Here is a 24642-nt window from a genome sequence, read left to right as displayed (position 1 = left end):
GATGCAGAGAGGGATGAGGTCTGGTTAAGGCAGTTCGGTCGCTTATACGACGAACTAAGCGATTATAGGGGCCTGTACGGCAGAAGTGTTTATGGGGAGCGCGGGCAGGATTCGCCGCGTCTCGTCCCGCAGGAAGATAGTGTTTGTGAAGTGATAGAAAGTTCTGGCCCTAACCGGCAAACTTTACCAGAAATAGTTGATGTTAATGGGGAGCACGAGCAAGATTCGTCGTGTTTCGTCCCGCAGGAGTTAGATGTTGAAGTAGTAACGAAAAGTTGTGGCCCTAACCGGCAGACCTTACCGAAAGTTGTAGTGGTAGAAGTAGCCGACCCATCCGAGGCCAACCTCCAGTTTAAACATTGCGAGAGTATTAAGGAGAAAGATTACGAAGATTTTAGTGATAGCCGGACGCGATTGGTAGAAAAGCACGTAGATTACAGCGTGTATGAGGTTAGAGCTGACGTTATACGGTCGGACGGTAGCAGTGTGGGTTGCGCAGATCCATTGGAAGTAATTGCAGATAGTACTGGGCACATTCCTCCAGGTAGATTGGCAGATGAGATCAATCTGACCAAAGAGCAATCAACGAAGGTGACAATTAGTGAACTGATAACAAAGCAACACTCACTAGTTGAAGAGTTACAGGAAAAGGTTTCGGTATTGGAGGCGAAGCTACAGAGTAAGCCTCAGGACAAACGTGTTGAAATTAAAACTGTATGTGAAGAGAGGCTGAAAAAGCCGCAAGATAAGTCGGATTTAGGATCAAAGCCGGATGGTTTCTTCTGGAATGACTTGGATATTGACGAGGATTTACTGTGGGAAAATAAAGAAACAGCCGAAGACAAGTGTAGACAGATAGTAGTGTCTGTTAATATGCACGACCTACAACTAAACGTGTTGATTGACACCGGTGGAGAATTGAGTGCTGTGTCTGGGAAAATATTTGAGTTACTGAAAGACAGACCTGGTATCGTAGTTATGCCAGTAACAGGAGTGAATATTGTTGGTGCTACTGGGAAGGCCAGTAAATCGGTCACAAAACAGAATTTTGCAACTTTGAGATATGTGGGGCACGATTTGAACAAGAGTTTGTCGTCGTGTCAGACTTAACTACGGATGTAATTATCGGGTTACATTGGCTATTAAAGTACCGTGCAGTGATTAATTGCGAGAGCAAAACTTTGACATGTACGTCACAAGATAAAACAATAGTAGTTAGTTTTGACAAGGCAGGAGACGATGTGCATAGGCAATATCAGCCTATACACATTGTTAACTGGCCGGTTGGTATTGACGTAGGTATGAATATTAACTACTGTAATGTGAGGAATCTCGGCATTGACAATAGTGTAGAAAGTGAATTGGAAAGTATTGTAGACGATGTGTCAAACGTAACACACGAACAAAGACGAGGCCTGTATGAAGTGGTAATGAGGAATAAGAGTGTGTTTTCATACAAACCGGGACTTGTGGAAGAGATAATCAAATTCCCTCCATGGATTGACATTAGTATTGGTGTGAAAACAGATCGTTTGCGAGAAATAATGAAGCTACGAGCCGATGCTCGCATACGTCTTGACGCTAAAGCGCGTTTTGCTAAGTTTGCAATCGGAGACTTAGTACTTGGAAGACTATTAGGTACACGGAACATTGTAGACTTGAAATTGTACCAACCAAGGATTGATTAACACCACAGAATGGGTAATTTGTACAGTATGTAAATATAGAGTGTAAGATTTAAGGATTTGCCATGTTGCCATGCTTTTGGTGGACCAAGAGGACATTTAAGAAGTTGTAATTAATTAGTAATTAATTTTGATTAAATGATTTAAGAGTTACTGATTATATATCAATTTAAAAATCCAAGCTGCTAGTTTCAGATTTCAGCTGAGTCACAGTAGATTAAGGCATGTAAATATGATTTTGTAACTAGCTGAAGGAATTCATGAATATGATGTGTTTAATAGTCATTGGCGATGTACTTAGACACTGTTTTAAGTTTCAGGCTAGTACACGCCTGTGATGATGGACAGTGGCGAGTTATCCACTGTGATAGTGTTAATGGACTCCTTGAGATTACTCGGGAGTGAGTTTTTCCGAAAGAATTCAGTGAAACGGACGTTCTGGAAATGCCGTTACAAGGGCGAGTGAGATCAAGCGTGCCGCACAGGCGGGCGCAACAATACTGGCGAGGCGGAGTCGCTGTCGGCTATTGTGCCGCTGTCGGCTCTTGTGCCACTGTCGGCATTATTTGTACTTGCAGGTACGGAAGGCGGAGTTGTTTTTCTTCCTGGACAGCTGATGTGAAAGAATTCTGCTGTCAATTTTTATCTTTTTTTTTATCTGCTGTGTATTATTTTCTTGTTTTGCGTTAAGTGGACTCTAATGACGAGAATATTAATTTTGAAAAGGTTATATAAAATGTGTATTCTATGTAATTAATTATTAATTTGCGTAATTTGATTTTTTATGACCATGTACTCTGATTAATTTTGTAAATAGTATTCCATTTCTTGATACTGTTAGGAATTTTGATTTTTTGGATAGCTAAACCATTTTCTATGAATTTTAATATGTTGTCAACCTGTTTTCGTTTGTGTAAGATGACAGAGTGGAATAAGATTAAGAGTGTCTACACTCAATTATTATAGTCTAAAAATTGGTTTATGGTTAATTAGGCTAATGCTAAATTTTCTTGATGTTTTGAGCATATGCATTTCCGCTGTTTTTTTCTTCCAATTTGGGACATTTTCTGAGTCTGTTTAGGTTACACGAACATCCTCAGACAATGTGGGGCACGTGTAACGTCGGAAATACATATCCTCCAATTTCCATCTATTGCACTGCATATGTTTTTCCTTATTTTGTTACCTGAAGATATAACGTTTCTGTGTCTTTGTATATTGTAATTGTTTTACTATTTGTATATATATGCATTTATGTCAATGTACAATTGGTTTCTTTTGTGAATATTATTTGTATTTATACGCTGGGTGTGGCCTAGGGAAAACTATGCTATCGAACGAATACATCGATAGGTCGTGTGGAGAACCAAAGTGTTTAGGATCTTTGGTAGTGTTAACTCTGTCGCGTGGAGCGCGGGTGGGGGGGAGTCTGGCTGGAGTAGTACGGTGGAGCAGGTGTGTTGTGTGACGCTCCCGCGAGTTGCCGCGCTTTCGGGGTTGGGCAGCATGTAATTGCGCTCGACTTGCTATGATAGTTTCTGACACGATGTCGCGGACGGGAAGCATTAGCTGGCGCACATGAAGAGCCCGTTTCGCCTGGTGACCGCGTCGAGAAGAAGGCGCGCCAACATCCAGCTACTGCAGCATCGATGGCCGACAATGAATGTCTGTCGCCACCTCCTCGATCGACGGCTTCAAACCTTCAATCAACTAACGAGGAAGACTGGAAGCACGTAAAGTTTTAGAACTGTATGGCAGACCTCAGCTTTTCAAACTGTTCCATTTTCGTAACTATAATTATTTATTCCTTTGCTAAATTAAGTCAGAGTGTAACGAAATTTATTAATTCTGACAAACTTTCAGTTTTCACACAACATGTGTCAACCTTCAGTTGTCACGCTTTTAGTGCAAATTATATGTGCAATAACCTTTCTTTTTCAGCTATTATAGTAGTTGTCCATAGGACTGGCGACTGTAATTTTCCCCAAATCTCAAATATCTAATTAACGCCAATTAATTGATAATGTGACGACAGCACATTTACTTTCTTTATTGATTTTACCCTTTTCTCAAAATTAATTTCCACCAATTTCATTTGCTTTTCTCCTTTCATTTAGGTGAAACCCTTTCCTCCCTCTTTACCGACAGATTAACTTCCGAAATTTCCATTAGGTACATGCGGTTTAATTTTTCACTGTAATTAAGATCGGTAAGCGAGGGGGAGGTTACATCTCCCTTTTCCTACTACCGAATTACAGTCACCCATTACTATTAAATTTTCGTCTCCCTTCACTTACTGAATAATTTCTTTAATTTCATCACACGTTTCTTCAATTTCTTCGTCATCTGCAGAACTAGTTGGCATATAAACTTGTACTACTATGGTAGGCGTGGGCTTCGTGTCTATCTTGGCCACAATAATGCGTTCACTATTCTGTTTGTAGTAGCTTACCAGCACTCCTATTTTTTTATTCATTATTAAACCTACTGCTGCATTACCCCAATTTGATTTTGTATTTATAACCCTGTATTTGCGTGACCAAATGTCTTGTTCCTCCTGCCACCGAACTTCACTAATTCCCACTATATATAACTTTAACGAATCCATTTCCCTTTTTAAATTTTCTAACCTACCTTCTCGATTAAGGGATCAGACTTTCCACGCTCTGGTCCGTAGAAAGCCAGTTTTCTTTCTCCTGATAACGACGTCTTCCTGAGTAGTCCCCGCCCTGAGATCCGAATGGGGGACTATTTTACCTCTGGAATATTTTACCCAAGCGGACGCCATCATCATTTAACCATACAGTAAAGCTGCATGCCCTCGGGAAAAATTACGGCTGTAGTTTCCCCTTGCTTTCAGCCATTCGCAGTACCAGAACAGCAAGGCCGTTTTGGTTAGTGTTACAAGGCCAGATGAGTCAATCATCCAAACTGTTGTCCCTGCAACTACTGACAAGGCCACTGCCCCTCTTCAGGAACGAAGCGTTTGTCTGGCCTCTCAACAGATACTCCTCCGTTGTGGTTGCATCTACGGTACGGCTATCAGTATCGCTGAGGCACGCAAGCCTCCCCACCAACGGCAAGGTCCATGGTTCATGGGGGTGGGGGGGGGGGGGGAGATGAGCTGGAGTGTATGGTACAGGTATTAATGTAGTTATCTGTTTACTCGTTCTACCGAACACCCAGTACTGGCGTGGAAACTAACGTGCTTCAAGTGCCAATTACTGTAGCTGGATTGAAGTACCTGTAAGTTATGCCGCAAAGTACACCTCTTTGATCGTTTAAGTGCGTCAGTAGCCTGTGTTGGATGCTTCTGACTGTGATTACTACAAGCTACGTTGACATGTTTGGTTTCTCAGGTGGACGCTATTCAGTAGTTGACTCCAAGAACTACCTCACGATACTCACAACATAGGCACTCCTGGAAGAACGTTGTGCTAGTTCTGCAAGGTTCGCAGGAGAGCTTCTGTGAAGTTTGGAAGGTAGGAGGCGAGATACTGACAGAAGTAAACCTGTGAGGACGGGGCGTGAGTCGTGCTTGGGTAACTCATTTGGCAGAGCACTTGCCCGCGAAAGGCAAAGGTCCCGATTTCGAGTCTCGGTCCGGCACACAGCTTTCATGTGCCAGGAAGTTTAATGTCAGCGCATAGTCCGCTGCAGAGTGATAATCTCGTTCTTGATACATTCCTCTCCCTGTATTCGTTCATAAAACAAAAGTGATTTCAGAATCCATTCTCATTCCTATTTTACATCTCTAAAGCAAGTTGTCTAGCATCTACAAAAGACCTTAGTATAATGTCTCATTTAACAATAAGCTGAACCACTCCGATTCTTCATTCTTGAAATTTCTCTTCCAAAATTTATTATAGTATCAGATTCTCCACATCCATGATCGAAGAATTTCCCCCGACAGGTCCACATTTTTTTCAGTGTAATGTTTTTCATTCAACTACTTTTATTTTCTCTTCTCTTTTCATTAGTAATAATCCCCTAAGAACCCGGGATACTCTGTACCTCCTTCACCCACACCTTACTTCAGATTCGTTGTTAAAACGGCCTGAAATGTAATTCAACCATCGGTTTCATAATTCTTCTTTCCAGAAACAATGGTCAACCGTGTTTTTTGCTGTGACGGCTGTTATTGCTTTTCATTGTTCTCACATGTCTAACTCTTGGGAAACTATCTTAAAACAAGTACCGTTATATGGTAGGAGAAACGGTTAACGTAATGAAAAGCTGTCAACAATACCTAGTCACATGTTGGAGGGGACTTCATGGTCCATGTGCTGCCAAGACAAATATTTTTATTGGCAATTAATACCCGGCTCCCTAATCGGGGCCATCCGGAATGGCCGAGCGGTTCTAGGCGCTTCAGTCTGGAACCGCGCGACCGCTACGGTCGCAGGTTCGAGTCCTGCCTCGGGCATGGATGTGTGTGATGTCCTTAGGTTAGTTAGGTTTAAGTAGTTCTAAGTTCTAGGGGACTGATGACCACAGCAGTTAAGTCCCATAGTGCTCAGAGCCATTCAAGCCTAATCGGGCTTGCTAGTACACTCGTGTGTGGTGGTGGTTGACTATGAAATAAGGCGGTTCTAGGAGGTGGATGAAATTTTCATTGCTGTATTAAACTGACAGAAAGAGGTGACGTGGTGGCGTAAAATTCTTTCTCAAGAGACTTTATACCAATTTTCGGGATTCAATTCCAAACCTCCACAATGTCTTAGGAAGTGAGGCCATGTTAAGAGTGCTGATTGCGACCCCCGCGTGGGATGGGGACTTAAAGTTTAACGGGACTGCGCGGTCACTGTGTAATCAACCTACAGAAATAATGTTCACTCACCTTGCGGTGATTTCTTCTTCTGCAGTCCTGCCCAAACGTCTTCCCTGCTAAAAACGAATGATGTTCCTCTCATGGAAAAGCTCTAGTAGGACCATAAGCATTATACGAATCCAATGGACTGAACAAATGATTTTCGGTATCAGGTTAACTGAGCGATTGCCTGAAATGCAGTCTCTTACGAAAACTTCGATATTCTGGCACTTCTCAGATCCAAAAACACTGCCAAGCACATGTGTATCTCATGTTTTAGTTTCAACGCACACTTGGAATCACAGACACTCATACTAGCCAGTTTATGGTAACCAACCAAACAGTTACCTAAAGGATTACCAAACTTGTTATCTGTCACAGAGAGCTCACTGGAGTATTATACAATTTGGCAACTGCGAATGTTCATTTTGCGGACGAGGCTTGTATAATATGCCACGCGGGTTTTGATTGTCCGAAAGTAGCACTTCACATATTAAAATCGGAATATCACGTGTTCGTTGTTCTCACGCGTACCCATCCACTTTGCGCCCCTCCATGGCGAAGTTTTAATCATTATTCTGCAAAATTAACAAATCTACTCAGAGCCCTTTATATACATGTCCGAACATAATGACGGCTGAGCTCTAAATTGAACTCTTTAGACTTCACAAGGACATTCTTTATCTGCATAAAATATGTGCAAACATACTGTAATATGATTGCCTGATACACATCGTAGACAATCCGATATTAGTATCAAACGGCACAATACTGCATTTCTTGCATTTGATCAATCTGAACGTACAAGCTTTTATGAACAGTTTATTAAATGAACATATTTAAAAAATCCACATGTATCAAACTAATTCACTCCTTTAATAACTTAATTATCGTATAGTATTTTATGCTTTCCCAGTCTAAAACACTGGCTATTTGTACAGTACGATATTTTCCTGGGGGTGTAATTAACTTTCTCTGAACAGTCACAGTTCTCATGCTGACGTGTACTCTGTTAATAGACATTACAATATTCATTTAATATCTTATTTCTGATTCACACCATCATCCACACTAATACACAAATTAGCAATAGTGATTGACAGTCATAATAATCACAGTAACTACGGTTTTATTTGCAAAATATGTTTCAGCTACTAGGTAATGTCATTGACTGTAAGAAGGTGAGACCTTTCGACCACAGTCACAAGTACTGCAGCTAGCTACTGGATCATAGCGTGTCTGTTATGCGATAACCATGACCCAATGTCTGAAACTGTCTGCCCACTACCGTTTCTTACTTAACACGGGCGCAATAAGAAGTGCTAAGCCTCACACCCCATATGACTATAGTAATGGTTGCAAGCAAATCTTTGATAAATATACAATATTGCGACAATTTTCGAAAATGTAATTAGTTTCCAAAAGCTAACTATAGAACTAAAATACTTAGTTCTTACTCTGGACTTGGAGTTTCTAAAACTGCCCTGGTCTATTATTTTACAAAATCTTGTTTACCCTGATATTCTACACAAAATCATAAACTACACTATTTATTCTTTAAAGCAATAAAATAACTCCTGTTTTGAGAGGAGTTTAGATAACTTATAGCATTTTAGTCAAACAAAGAGTTTATGTTGTTTCTTAATTTCAAAATACTTGTCCATTTATACTCTCTTCAATTTTTTACACTTCCTCCTCAAGTTGCTTTAGACATTTCTCTCAGTAACGCATCTGTCTATAATTATAGTTCCATCCTACATTGTGTATGGCATGTCACCGGTGTCATAAGTTGCGTTTTTCTAACATCATCATGGCACCTTCCTTCTATGGCATCCATGATACTCCCCCTCTCCTTAAAATACAGTCCAGACTGCAGTTACTTGGCTATTTACCTGGTACCATAGTTTATTCTAAGACTACTACATTACACAGTATCTTCCCGAGAAATAAATATTAATACATATATTTTCCTTGAAATTATTTTTTTCTTTAAATTTCTTAATTTTAATTTTAAATTATTAAACTGAATCTTCTCATTAAAAGAGTTTCTGTATTTAGTTGGTTCTTTCAAATGCCACAAACACGAAAGTACTTGAAAAACTTTACCTCCCGGAGTGGGAAGCATAGTTAACTTTAATAAAACAGTTGCTAGCGACGGAATTTCATAGATTTACTTAATAACCTCACTAAATTTTACCTAACTAGGTTTTGCTAAATCTTTCAACACTCATGAAACTAGCACAAATTATTTTCTCACAAAGTTTTAGAAGATATAGTATTTACCACTGTTTTTACCAGTTTCTCTTCTCAGTTTACATGCAGTCACATGTAGCGCTAGCAGGCCAGGATACCACACATAATCATCATAATAAGATGTTTGACCTAATACAGAAAGAGATTACATCCAAAATATGAAACTGTATATATTCAAAATTACTACAAAAACTCTACTTTATCATACTGCTCAGTTTACCTTACCTACTCACATCTGGTAAGTTTTCTGTCACATTTCCAAATCCTATTAATCACTTTTCATCATAACAACATACTCATCTGCGATCAGTATTATATTCCATAACTTATCAGTTACATGTAATTAGTTATGAATAGTTTTCTATCACTATTCCAAAACCTATTAATCACTTTTCATCATAAAAACATGTTCTTCTATGATCAGCATTATATTCAATAAGCAGTTAGTTACATTTAGTAACTGCATTACTGAGAAACCGAATCAGATATCATTTACTGCACTGTTACATACCATCCTGTCTATCTTCCAACACAAGAACGCTCCTTTCTATCACAAGTCACACCATTCCACCATTAATTTCCTTGTACTGTTCTTTTCATTCACGTGTCCGCTCTAGTAATCATTACACGACTTCTTCAATACTTATTGCCTATTTTTCAACACAACACATTCTTCTCAGCAACAGATCGTTTTGTTTCCTCGTTAAATTTCTCTCCAATTTTCCATTGGATTTCTGTGTTCTTCCCCCATCCGAATAAAATCTTTTTACCTAACTTAGAATACTAGACTACTTTCTGATATGAAGGCTATGTTCACTCAACTAACTTTTAACTAATTTAAGATTGTCATCCTAATTCTGTTCCTGCCATAAATCTTTGGAAAAATTCTTGAGTTGACCTTCCTTATTTACCTTCATCACTGCAGCAATAATGTGTACCCCTTTCTTACACAATAATGGATTCATGTTAGCACGACTGTCCTCCACACTCCTGCATAAGGCATCCATGACTACATTTCAGATCCTTTGATGTATATCGTCTCGATATCATAATATCGTAAATATAACACCTACCTAGTAAATTTTGGGTGTTTATGTGTGCATGTCTGTAAGAAAGTCAATGCCCCATGATATTGTAAACAATCACTTTGTGTACCCAACAGATATTTTTGAAATTTCTGTGACCCAAAAATTATAGCTAACGCCTCGTGTTCTGAGAAACAATAATATCTCTCGCATTGCTGAAAAGATCTACCACAAAAGGCTATAGGTTTGAGTACCTCGTCGTCCCCTTTTTTATCGAACTGAAACAAATGCAGTTTTACATTCATTTAAAGGGACTCTTACTTCAAAGGGTTGCTTAACCAAGGAACATTAAAAAATTGTTCTGGCACAAAATGATGATACTAACCAAATAAAGCAAACATACATTTTACCATCTTTCTACCAGTAGTTGCTTTGTATTTCCATATAGCCTCAATTTTTTTGGGATCAGGGAGAATTCCTTTCCCAGTAATTACATTCCTCTTTTTTCAATTGCTTCCAACACTTTGTCCAACAGCATGCAATGTTCTTCTCAAGTGGAAGTGGAAATCAATCAACCAAGAATTGTGACATAACTCATATGAAAGGACAGACACATTTAGTACAAGTGGTACAGTTCATATTGATAACATCGACTACCAAACAAGAGTGTCACCGTAATTCCTGGACTTCTTAGATCATGCTAAGTTCCAGTAGCCACATGACATGCTAATCATTTATTGAATTTCTCCCTCTTAATTATTTCTAGCAAATCACCAATGTTTCCAGGTTAATCGGTTTCTGGTAAAACGACTCTATTTAGTGCCCTAGTGCCTAACATATGCCTCACAGATCAATCTCTAATTACCACTAATGTATAATTCTTATATACAATGAAAGCTTTCTCAATGATTCGCCACTTAAGCATATTTTGAATTAAATCCCTCACAACTTCCTTGCGTTGCTCAGTAACTGGGTTGGGTTTTCTGAAAAACTGTACATCCTCTTTATCAGTTGATTAAAATTCATAGTCAATTACTAAACCTGATAGAAACAAGAACAAATTTTTATGTTAAAAAATCCTCTTTTACTCTCTCTTTCCTTGCTCCTCTCTTGTAGTTTCTACTGTCAACTATTCCTCTGGATCCCCCATTTCTTCACAGTATTTAATATACCATTCGAAATCTTTCTTTTTCCTATAAGACCTTGTGCTAATATTTTCACTTCCCTCATCTGCCTGTTTCTTTTACCTGTAAAATGGTGTACAGTGATGGCCGCGTGTTCGTTAGATGGAGGCTAGTTGAAGCCCCGTAATCAACCTGTTTGCATGCTAGACACACTGGACCTACACCTAGTTTTACGGTCTTGGGTGCGATTTCGCACGACAGCAGTAGAGCTCTCCTGGTTATTCCACGCATCCTGACAGCAAATTTGTATGTACATCTGGTGATTTGATCTGTTGTGCTGCCATTCATGAACAGAATTACAGGGGTTGTTTTCCAAAAGGATAACGCTCGCCCACATACCGCTGCTGCAGCCCAACTTACTCTACAGAGTGTCGACTTGTTGCCCTGACCTGTTCAATCACCAGAGCTGTCTCCAATCGAGCAGATATGGGACAACTCCAGTGTCATCCACAAACAGCATTAACCTCTCCAGTATTGACGAATCAAGTGCAACAAGCATGGAATTCTATGCCCCAAACCGATATCCGGCACGTACAGAACACAATGCGTACACAGCTGCATGCTTGACTTCAACATTCTGGGTGTTACACTGACTATTAATGTACCAGGGCTTAAATTTTGCAATGGCTTCTCCCGGGCATACTTTAGTCTGTGATCTCGCAAAGTTAATATCTTAAACATATTGCCGACACAATTGTATTCGCGATATTTCATCACTTTAAATTAATAATATTTCGTGCCGTAGTTTTTTTCTGTCCGTATACATTTCTACGTTCAGTTACAGCACTCTTCCGTTTCTCGTCATCAGTGCATCGTTTTACCAATTATTTGCCGAGTGCACAATTTGAAAACCCTCCAACTGCTTCCTGTCTTTCCGACTTATAACACAAGTCTCAGTGATGTGCAGCATTGCACTTAGCAACATTCTCCTAATCCCACTGCCATATCGCTGCAGAAAACCCTCCTTTTCATACAGAGCACCAATTTTGAAATTGTTATTCTACATTTAACATCCGTCTTTCACAGCCACTAGTTTTCTGTTGCCCTTACCCGGTACTTTTCTTCTCTCAACTTCTTGCATTAATATTATTCCAGTTTCTTTACTTTTATTTCAGTTCTTTGTTCATTTCTCAACAGAACAGGTTAACATTGTCCAAACTTATCAAGTTACTGTCTTGCAAAACTAATTGAATTTATGAAATACACTCCGTGGATGAATCGATGAGAATCAGTTTCGGCTTGGTTGGTACTTCATGACAGTATTAATAGCCTGCCGCTGTCGCCGTTCGGTTCTAGGCGCTTCATTCCGGAACCGCGCTGCTGCTACGGCCGGAGGCTCGAATCCTGCCTCGGGCATGGATGTGTGTGATGTCCTTAGGCTGGTTACGTTTAAGTAGTTCTTAGTCTAGGGGACTGATGGCCTCAGACGTTAAGTCCCATAGTGCTTAGAGCCATTTTTGAACAATATTAACATCATGAAGCCTTAAATTTACTAAACATAAGAGGAGTAAAGACAAACAACCGCTCAGTGAAGATTAAAATCCATTCTTCAATTGCTGTAGGAATGACACAGCGCATAACAAAGTTCCAGCATGATCGAAATGGCTTGAATATTGAGGACGAGTATGGATACATTGAATGATGGACAATTATTGCTACCGGTGATCTATGAAGGGGTTGGGAGTTGGTTTGGGAGTTGCAAGCTGCTGGACAAATTAAATCGTATTTCTATAACCAACAATAAGTTATTCTTCCTGTTGTCTCCCAGTTACAAAATACCAAATGGAAAGTCGGAATTAATTACAACGTGGACGATTTATTCTGAAAACAAGGTGAAACACAACACAGCGTAAGCACTCGTGGGTAGGTCAGTAGCCAAAGTTCATCTACATCTACATGATTACTCTGCAATTCACATTTAAGTGCTTGGCAGAGGGTTCATCGAAAAACAATCATACTTTCTCTGTACCATTCCACTCCCGAATAGCGCGCGGGAAGAACGAACACCTAAACCTTTCTGTTCGAACTCTGATTTCTCTTATTTTATTTTGATGATCATCCATACGTATGTAGGTTGGGCTCAACAAAATATTTTCGCATTCGGAAGAGAAAGTTGGTGACAGAAATTTCGTAAATAGATCCCGCCGCGACGAAAAACGTCTTTGCTTTAATGACTTCCATCCCAACTCGCGTATCATATCTGCCACACTCTCTCCCCTATTACGTGATAATACAAAACGAGCTGCCCTTTTTTGCACCCTTTCGATGTCCTCCGTCAATGCCACCTGGTAAGGATCCCACACCGCGCAGCAATATTCTAACAGAGGACGAACGAGTGTAGTGTAAACTGTCTCTTTAGTGAACTTGTTGCATCTTCTAAGTGTCCTGCCAATGAAACGCAACCTTTGGCCAGCCTTCCCCTCAATATTATGTGGTCTTTCCAACTGAAGTTGTTCGTAATTTGAACACCCACGTACTTAGTTGAACTGACAGCCTTGAGAATTGTACTATTTATCGAGTAATCGAATTCCAACGGATTTATTTTGGAACTCATGTGGATCACCTCACACTCTTCGTTATTTAGCGTCAGCTGCCACCTGCAACACCATACAGCAATCTTTTCAAAATCGCTTTGCAACTGATACTGGTCTTCGGATGACCTTACTAGACGGTAAATTACAGCATCATGTGCGAAGAACCTAAGCACTATCCCGTGAACACTATCGCAGTAATAGCGTCGCGAGTGAGAGGAGAACTGCTCCGTACTCCAGTAGGCCCGCCAGGCATCTGCCCTTCCGGGCCACTTACTCACTTGGGGCTGCATCCTGATTCGCTCCGTCGACTCCAGCGTAAGACTGCAGCATCTCTTGTGGCGCCCCCACCGTGAACACTTTGAAGTATGCCGGTCTGCGGCCAAGGAAGCTTTGGCATACTGTGCTGAGAAGGCGGTGGCAGCGTCTTACGTGCGGCGAACGCGCTGTATGAACGCGCTGTATGAACAACACCACCAACAAAACAATCTCTTAACAGCAAAGGATGACAATTGAGGTGGAAGAGGTAATAATCTCTAAACTGAAAATTAAGTCGAGAACAATTAAGTTAAAGATTCAAAATTTTACGAGCATAGAATACATTTACAAGTACTGCAGCGCCTTAAATTAAAAACACAAGAACGAGTCAAGACAACGTGATCAACTTGGGACCAATAATTTCAGGACAAGCGATATAAATAATAATAATAATAATCTGGAACTAGTAAATTAGCTGTCTAGACCCAATCATGCTGTTAGGAAATAGTTCACTAGAATAGAAGAAGTCTGGCGAAAAATACGACTATAATGCTAATATAAATACCACACTGCCGGCAGAGAGGCTACTGTTTTTTTAACACAAATAAATTGCACGCCAAAGGCCAATAAAATTTTTGTAACAAGAGAGGCCATTCAAAACGATAAATATTCACAAAGTACTGTGAAAAGAAAAATAATTTTATATTTTAAACACTATGCCATCGGCAAATACTGTAATATACCAACACCCACTGCTCCGTGAGGGTATCAAGAAAAGTCAAAAATAGGTTAAGCATGAGGATTTGACATCAACGACTGTGAATAATTAAGGTAATTACCACTCATTGAGATTAGTAACAAGGGTGTAATATTAATCTTCAGCACCACCAGAAATTGTAGCAAAAGACCACGTGGCAGCACGGCAGTGACATTAAAATAGAACTGACTTGAGGCGACTAATTGAAGTTAAATGATCAAGAAGGCGAGGAAACTGTTAACTGTGTTAATGTGTGTCTTCCGCCAGCAGCAAAGACACTGATCAGTTTAAGGACACTGCGGCAGCGGAGGAAGACAAATACACAAGCAACACGATAGCAGCACAGAAGGTGAGCATTCTCAAACGAAGTAGAACAGTAAATAGGTAATAGTACAGTGCATACAAGAACATAGCTGGCCAGGTGTTTTATGAATATGTAAACACCTTTGTCCTGGGACCTTTGTTCCTTCTCCTTCTTTTTTATTAGATGTGAACTTAATTCTACTACGAGGCACATGGGACAATACAGGAAGTCGAACTTCTGGACTTCCTCTTGAATTCAATAAAATAATAACTATGAAATGACCAGTTGCTCTCTTGAAACATACAAACTGCATTAATCCTAATTCTACTTGCACAACGAACCATACGCACCAATGGGTGGGCCAAAGACGGCGAGTACAAGAAATAGGAGCGCCAAGAAAGTTTTGGAGCAATTACTCGAGTATGCAGGTCCCTAGATAATTTAAAAACTTGTACAGATACTATAACAACCACTCGAGTCAGCAGTATGACAATGCCAGAATTACCGATTGTAAATTTAATCAGTGCTCCACATTCGTTACAAGTACAGAAACGTGCTCAAAACGCCTAGAGATAGCCCAGTAGAGATACTAGTTCATTCACGTTCCAAAGTGTATCAGGTCACCCGCACGTAAATTCCTTTTAAATGTCTGCCTGCTTAGCTGGCAGGATAGGAGCTTTCCTCCCATGCAATTGGGCCCAGGTTCGATTCCCGGCCGCGTTGGAGATTTTATCCGCTAGTAGACTGGGTGTTGTGTTGTCCTCATCAACATTTGATTCTCATCACCGGCAAGCAACTCGCCCGATATTGCTTCAGCTGAAGTAAGACTTGCACATGACGGCCGAACTTCACCGCATGGGGCCTCTCAGCCACCAATGCCATACGCTCATATCCATTTTCCTTGTAAACCAGACAGACAACCAGGTGTCCGGGGCCACAACACTTGTCCCTAAAATTCTAGATTTCTGTTCATATCTGGAAATGGGCTCTCATCAAATGGTTCAAATGGTTCTGAGCAGTATGGGACTTAACATCTGTGGTCATCAGTCACACATAACTTAGAACTACTTAAACCTAACCAGCCTAAGGACATCACACACGTCCATGACCGAGGCAGGATTCGAACCTGCGACCGTAGCGGTCACGCGGTTCCAGACTGAAGCACCTAGAACCGCACGGCCACACCGGCCGGCTGGGCTCTCGTCATTAAATCCACACTCCAGTAGTGAGAAGCATTCACATGGCAAGTTTGCTCTCTCCGAATGGTTGAGTGGCCAATTGTTCGAATTGCATCTGATGTCTCCGCGGCAACAACAACAACACACATCTCCAGCCAGGCTGCAGTCTACCCACGTCATGCGATGTTCGGCCACTGGCAGGAAAGCATCTTTTGGTTAGCCAGCAACCGGTCAGAGTCATTCGCCGTGAACAGCTATTATCGATATAAGCGAGCGGCGCCGATATGGAACGCTCTCGGCTCAATGTGCAGGTCTTGATCTTTAATTTCTGAAGCAGACTGTGGCTTGCATTCCGAATACGATTTCGGTCCTGAACTGCAATGAAGCCAATCTCAGAAAATTCAATATGCACATTACTAGGTATGCATCATTAGGTACTAGCTAACAAACCAGGCACTGACACATTATTTATTTTTTCAGTTATCTAGTAGAACCGAAAAATATGAACTATGACTGTAGTGTAGTATCGAAAAAAAAACCATTTCCATGTATTCCTGAACACATAATGGAATTTATGAAACAGCTCCTGTACTCTGGGCGGAGCTGCAACACGTGCCTACAATGCTATTTTGGAAACGTTTGTAGGGTAACGCTTCTTCATAGCTCTATAGATGGCTACTGTTTTCGCCTACAGCCATTTGCACTTCGCAGTTGAAAGCTGTGAAAAGGGCTCCCAGGTATCAGTGATTTCCGTAAGTTGACTTGACCCTGGGAGCGTCTTAGCAATAGAGCATAAAAGTGTTAAAAGTTCCTTCATGATGTGGCATTTTTCTCACGTGTTTCAGAGTCTATCACGTCACATCTCTTGAACTACGTATCGTAAAACTATATATTTGTCTAGGTACATTCAGTGGAATGTATAGATACTGTTGATAAAATTAGTAGCACAAAATTAGTAGCAAAGAAATTACAAATGTCAACGTCTCGTGTGTGCGGCAGTACTTAAGCATCTCAATGACAACAAATCTCCTGTTCCATGCGTCATACAGTGATATAATTTTGTAGGTTTATTCAGCGGCAAACATGGATACTGTGTGAAAAATGTGTTGGTAACAGAGGAGCTAGCAAACAACTTTTCAACATATCTCAGTGTTTATAACTATGTATCTCATGAACTATGTGTGGTGCCATTAAATGATTTTGTAGGTGCATTTAGCGGCATTATGTTGATGCTGTCAGAGAAATTAATAGCAAATCGAGTAAGTACCACAGAGGTAATACATTTAAACATCAAGTACACTACTGGCCATTAAAATTGCTGCACTACGAAGACGACGTGCTACAAACGCGAAATGTAACCGATAGGAAGAAGATGCTGTGATATGCGAATGATAAGCTTTTCAGAGCATTCACACAAGGTTGTCGCCGGCGGCGACACCTACCACGTGCTGACATGAGGACAGCTTCCAACCAATTTCCCATACACAAACAGCAGTTGACCGGCGTTGCCTGGTGAGACGTTGTTGTGATGCCTCATGTAGGGAGGAGAAATGCGTACCATCACGTTTCATAATTTGATAAAGGTCGGATTGTAGCCTATCGCGATTGCGGTTTATCGTATCGCGACATTGCTGCTCGTGTTGGTCGAGATCCAATGACTGTTAGCAGACTATGGAATCAGTGGGTTCAAGAGGGTAATACGTAACGCCATGCTGGATCCCAACGGCCTCGTATCATTAGCACTCGACATGACAGGCATCTTATCGGAATGGCTGTAACGGATAGTGCAACCACGTCTCGATCCCGGACTCAACAGATGGGGACGCTTGCAAGACAACAACCATCTGCAGGAACAGTTCGACGACGTTTGCAGCAGCATGGCCTATCAGCTCGGAGACCATGGCTGCGGTTACCCTTGACGCTGCGTCACAGACAGGAGCGCCTGCGATGCTGTACTCAATGACGAACCTGGGTGCACGAATTCCAAAACGTCATTTTGTCGGATGAATCCAGGTTCTTTTTACAGCATGATGGTGGTCGCAACCGTGTTTGGCGACATCACGGTGAACGCACACTGGAAATGTGTATTCGTCATCGCCATACTGGCGTATCACCCGGCGTGATGGTATGGGGTGCCATTGGTTACATGTCTCGGTCACCTCTTTTTCGCATTGACGGCACTTTGAACAGTGGACGTTACATTTTACATGTATTCCGACCCCTGGCTCTACCCTTCATCCGATCCCTGCGAAACCCTACATTTCAGCAGGATAATGCACGACCGTGTGTTGCAGGTCCTGCACGGGTCTTTCTGGATACAGAAAATGTTCGACTGCTGCCCTGGCCAGCACATTCTTCAGATCTCTCACCAATTGAAAAGTCTCATCAATGGTGGCCGAATAACTGGCTCTTCAGTGTACGTCAGTCACTATTCTTGATGAACTGTGGTATCGTGTTGAAGCTGCATGGGCAGCTGTACCTGTACACAGCATCCTGGCTCTGTTTGAGTCAATGCCCAGGCGTATCAAGGGAGTTATTACGGCCAGAGGTGGTTGTTGTGGGTACTGATTTCTCAGGATCTATGCACCCAAATTGCGTGAAAATGTAATCACATGTCACTACTAGTATAATATATTTGTCCAATGAATACCCGTTTATCATCTGAATTTCTTCTTGGTGTAGCAATTTTAATGGCCCGTAATGAATAATGCCCCAATTTTTCACCCATTTCACTGTCTACGACGTCGTGTCTCCATAACTATGACAGTTATGTGGTTGTTACACCCACAGCGACTCATGCCTGACAGTAAGGGCTACGTGCACCAATTTCGGATGAAATCGCTCCAGTGGTTTTGGAGGAGGTGTGAAACGTGCGCACTTGCACACATACAAACTTTCATTTTTTATATGTATGGATATTCATTAATATTGAGTGATTTTGCTAAATGGTCTCAAACTGCGGAAAATTATCACTGAGAAGATAATGAGCAACAACGTCATATGGATATATGTCAGGAAAGGGAGTTTGGAGATCTTCGACAGCGTACATTTCATTGAGTGAAAGCACAGATGAGAACATCTCAGGCGAATTTGCATTAATGTTTTAGCTCAGCGCCCAGGAGGGCAGCGTAATTAGCAAAACCAGTGTTGCTGACAGTAGTAAAAAATCGTCGCTTCCCGCCGGTTAAATGAGTCGGTAATTCCCAATACCGACGCCAACACATACTGTTGTAGCTATGAACCAGATGGAATGCTCAGAGAGTAGTGGACTGAAGCAAAAACGATGGACTGGAAAGGCAGACGAACACGAACTCACCACAAGCGAATCGAAAAGCGCTGGTAAGTCTGACAGGAGGGAATAACTATTGTTCGAATCGTAGAATATGTTTTTGAGTTGTAATTCAACATCAGCAAGCAGGAAGAAAATCCATTCCTCGTTCGTTGTCATCATTTCCAGTCACATTTCAGTCGTGTACTTGATATGGAGAAGAGTAGGCTAGAGTTGGGCCTGAAACGCTTGTCAAATGGAATATTCGGGTTCTATATTGAAGTATAAGTTCTTTACACAGCAACATAAAATACGGGCTCTTTGAGAGCAGTGGTTCTCAAACTGTGATTAATTACACCCTTGGGATTGAAATAAATTTTTCTGCGTGATAAAAATGAAGAGTTTGAATAAGTTTCATTCGCGAAACCAAGTTGTTTGTAAAATATCATTACTACCGTCATTACTTCGTTAGGCTGTACTGCTGATTGCCTAAATTACCAACTATCGTATTTCTTTCAAGTACTAGCATTATCGTGTGACACAATGTTGTGGATGTTGCAGAATGCGAAACGAATATACACTCCTGGAAATTGAAATAAGAACACCGTGAATTCATTGTCCCAGGAAGGGGAAACTTTATTGACACATTCCTGGGGTCAGATCATCACATGATCACACTGACAGAACCACAGGCACATAGACACAGGCAACAGAGCATGCACAATGTCGGCACTTGTACAGTGTATATCCACCTTTCGCAGCAATGCAGGCTGCTATTCTCCCATGGAGACGATCGTAGAGATGCTGGATGTAGTCCTGTGGAACGGCTTGCCATGCCATTTCCACCTGGCGCCTCAGTTGGACCAGCGTTCGTGCTGGACGTGCAGACCGCGTGAGACGACGGTTCATCCAGTCCGAAACATGCTCAATGGGGGACAGATCCGGAGATCTTGCTGGCCAGGGTAGTTGACTTACACCTTCTAGAGCACGTTGGGTGGCACGGGATACATGCGGACGTGCATTGTCCTGTTGGAACAGCAAGTTCCCTTGCCGGTCTAGGAATGGTAGAACGATGGGTTCGATGACGGTTTGGATATACCGTGCACTATTCAGTGTCCCCTCGACGATCACCAGTGGTGTACGGCCAGTGTAGGAGATCGCTCCCCACACCATGATGCCGGGTGTTGGCCCTGTGTACCTCTGTCGTATGCAGTCCTGATTGTGGCGCTCACCTGCACGGCGCCAAACACGCATACGACCATCATTGGCACCAAGGCAGAAGCGACTCTCATCGCTGAAGACGACACGTCTCCATTCGTCCCTCCATTCACGCCTGTCGCGACACCACTGGAGGCGGGCTGCACGAAGTTGAGGCGTGAGCGGAAGACGGCCTAACGGTGTGCGGGACCGTAGCCCAGCTTCATGGAGACGGTTGCGAATGGTCCTCGCCGATACCCCAGGAGCAACAGTGTCCCTAATTTGCTGGGAAGTGGCGGTGCGGTCCCCTACGGCACTGCGTAAGATCCTACGGTCTTGGCGTGCATCCGTGCGTTGCTGCGGTCCGGTCCCAGGTCGACGGGCACGTGCACCTTCCGCCGACCACTGGCGACAACATCGATGTACTGTGGAGACCTCACGCCCCACGTGTTGAGCAATTCGGCGGTAAGTCCACCCGGCCTCCCGCATGCCCACTATACGCCCTCGTACAAAGTCCGTCAACATACGGTTCACGTCCACGCTGTCGCGGCATGCTACCAGTGTTAAAGACTGCGATGGAGCTCCGTATGCCACGGCAAACTGGCTGACACTGACTGCGGCGGTGCACAAATGCTGCGCAGCTAGCGCCATTCGACGGCCAACACCGCGGTTCCTGGTGTGTCCGCTGTGCCGTGCGTGTGATCATTGCTTGTACAGCCCTCTCGCAGTGTCCGGAGCAAGTATGGTGGGTCTGACACCCCGGTGTCAATGTGTTCTTTTTTCCATTTCCAGGAGTGTATGAAAGTATTGTTCCTGACATAAACCATCCACTACACACATTGTTCGTAACATGTTTCTGTGACAATAAAATAGAGACATATACAGGGTGGTCCCGAATTCATGGTACAAACTTTAATGGTAGGTACAGGACATTGTAACAAGGATTTATTGTATAGGAATGTATAGTCGCAGGTGACGCGGTGAGGCGTAAACAGGGGAAAGAGAAATGGAGTGATCGGTTGGTGTCACTGCCGGTAGAGGGCAGTAGATGAACATGATGTATCGCAGTAGGGACAAGCGCCATTCACAATTGTGCTGCCGTAGACGATGGGTGACTTTACGTATGCAGAAAAAGCAGACATGCATTACATGTACGGCCGTGCAAATGGTAACGCCAGAGCTGCGTTACGAATGTATCGCGCGGAGTATCCTAATCGACGAATGCCGGATCATAGAATTTTTCAACGGTTACATCGTCAACTTTGTGAAACAGGTACGTTCGACGTCAACAGACATGACGCTGGTCGATTAAGAGCTGTACGCACTCCAAGACTGGAAGAACGCATCTTGAACATAGTGGCTGATAGACCCGAGTCAAGCACAAGAACTGTTGCGCGTGACGTACATGTGAGTCATCAGACTGTATGCAGAGTGTTAAATGAAAATCGCTTACACCCCTTCCATTTTCAAAAAGTACAAGCATTGAATCCGGCAGATTATCCTCTTCGCGTGAACTTCTGCCAGTGGTTGTTGCAGCAATGTGCGTTGCAGCCGGATTTCGTAGGTCATGTGCTATTTACAGATGAAGCGACATTTTCACGCGAGGGTGTCTTTAATGCGCACAATTCCCATGTGTGGGCAACAGATAATCCACATGCAACGCGTCCACATGCGTATCAACAACGTTTCGGTATTAATGTGTGGGCTGGTATTGTGAACGACTTTTTGATTGGGCCATACTTACTACCCACGCGACTCTGTGGCGAAAGCTATCTTATTTTTCTGCAAGAAGTGTTACCAGAACTGCTGCAAGATGTTCCGCTCGCCATTCGTAACCGCATGTGGTTTCAGCACGATGGAGCGCCAGCACACTTCAGCACTGCTGTACGGAATTACCTGAATGCCACGTTTGGTGCTAGATGGATTGGGCGTGGTGGACCAGTCCCTTGGCCACCCCGATCTCCTGATTTCTCTTGCCTCGATTACTTTTTATGGGGACATCTTAAGAGTCTTGTTTATGAGACTCCAGTTGACTCAGATGAGGATCTCGTTGCTCGCATATCTGTAGCTGCTGCAGGTGTGCATGAAATACCAGGCATCTTTGAACGTGTACGCCAATCGCTGCACCGACGCTGTCAAGCATGTATCGCTCATGGTGGACGCAATTTTGAACACTTACTGTAAACATGACACTTGTCAACAACGATTTCAATAAAATCTTTCGTTTTCCTTTCGGCCGTTATTTCCCCTGTTTACGCCTCACCGCGTCACCTGGGACTATACATTCCTATACAATGTATCCTTGTTACAATGTCCTGCACCTACCATTAAAGTTTGTACCATGAATTCGGGACCACCCTGTATATCCAGGAAAATACTTTCATACGCAAATTGCTTCATTATTCACTTCGGAAAAAATAAACGAAGTAATTGACAGCACAATTTTGACTGGGTAATGGCTACTACACTTTCATAGGATATGCGCTATGTTATTATTATTATTATTATTATTATTAATACCACAATCACTGATAGCAGTCACAAACAAATCGCTGGAAGTCTGACGTCTTCCAGTTTGTGCTAGTTCAGAAGTAAGGTGCCCAGAAATCAAGTGATTTACAAACAATAAGTATAGCGCACAGTATCTAACTTGGATGAGATGAAATGAGGGTACACGATGTCAATGAAGCGAGTGCCGCAAGAGAGAGGTTTGGTACAACGGAAGCATGTTTTGCAACGAGTGTAACCCGCAATGCGGATAGTTATCAAAAAAGAAATTGGAATCCTCCATGATTCATGCATATGGAATCATAGAACAACTGTTCTTATGAATACTTAGAGGGAAGTCCATCTCTACCTGCGAAGCATAAGGTGCCAAAGGAAAAGTAGGAGCTGTGGGTAGTACATGGGCCAACAGCTCGCTAGTCAATCGTGTATGGCCAGCCAGTGCAGTATTCACAACGTGGAATGGAAATCGGTGCTAAATTATCTATTGATTATCTTAAATAAACCTTGGAATAATGTCTTGTTTGTGTATCGCAACGTGGGCTACTGTAGGGTGCTCTGAATTATTTTGTCGTTCCTAAGCACAGGATGTATGGAGTAAATCGTATGAAGAGCTACGCCTTCGTAATACTATCCAGCGGCACCGCCGCAACAGCTCATCTCTTCAGCACCTCCAGACAAGGTAATGAGTTATTAGAACTGTACTAACGTGTGAATCAGTGATTTTGTTGCTTTTGTTACAGGTTTGTGAACCTAAGGTACGTGAGTTTTTAGTAGACCATTATCGACACACGTCACATTACCTGTGTTAGAGTCCTGTTCCAACTCCATGACTGTTTGCTACTTACCACGAAAGTTAAAATGTTACTTTAACAGTTAGTTACATTAAGTGCTAAAGCGTTTAACATCCTCAGTGTAATGTTTCATTCAATTCCATTGATCCTGCGGTAGCTGATTAGTACGTGTGACTGTAAATTCAACCAACTGCTGATAAAATAAAATTGATATTTGCTTAAATAAGTGATGAAATTGTAATTTTTATGTTATACAGTTCTGGAACTGAAAGTGCTTTAAAACCCTAGTGAATACCAGGACAGTTTTGGGGTCCTGATGTTGGAGACTTTCCACAAGCAGAAATTCTTTGACGTTCACCAAAGAGTTTATATTCTATATCTTTGTTTACAGTCAAAATTCTTCGAAAAGTGTAGCTGAATACCACAACAGCTTTGAGACTCCGTATGGCAGACAGTGCCTTTGTGAATAATTATTTTTCATTAAAGAACACTGCGTGTATCAAATTGACTAGTTAGTAAACGCTACGCGGTGACGAAGTTTGTAGGTTTATTAATGGTCAATAGTAGGCTACTTGATAGTGGTAGTACATAACTGACCCTGCTAGTGTGTTCGTGTCTGATCTTGCTATTATTTTGTATTATTATTCTCAAACTATTAGTCCTATTTGGGCTGGCGACAGTATACATTTAATTTGACCTTTTGCAGGCGCTTCACGCTCCACACCACTGTTTGATTCCTAAATGTGTTCATTTGTCGTGAAGTACATATGAGAAGATGCCTTAATGCTCTAGATACACGATAATGGTAGATTAATACTGAGTTCCTGCGGTCTTGCATACAGTGACATAGGCCACAGTGTTACACTTGCCGATACAGTGAGAGGGCGGTATTA

This window comes from Schistocerca americana, chromosome 5, assembly GCF_021461395.2.
Source record: "Schistocerca americana isolate TAMUIC-IGC-003095 chromosome 5, iqSchAmer2.1, whole genome shotgun sequence".
In the NCBI taxonomy this organism is placed as follows: Eukaryota; Metazoa; Arthropoda; class Insecta; order Orthoptera; family Acrididae; genus Schistocerca; species Schistocerca americana.
This window is presented reverse-complemented; position numbering follows the sequence as displayed.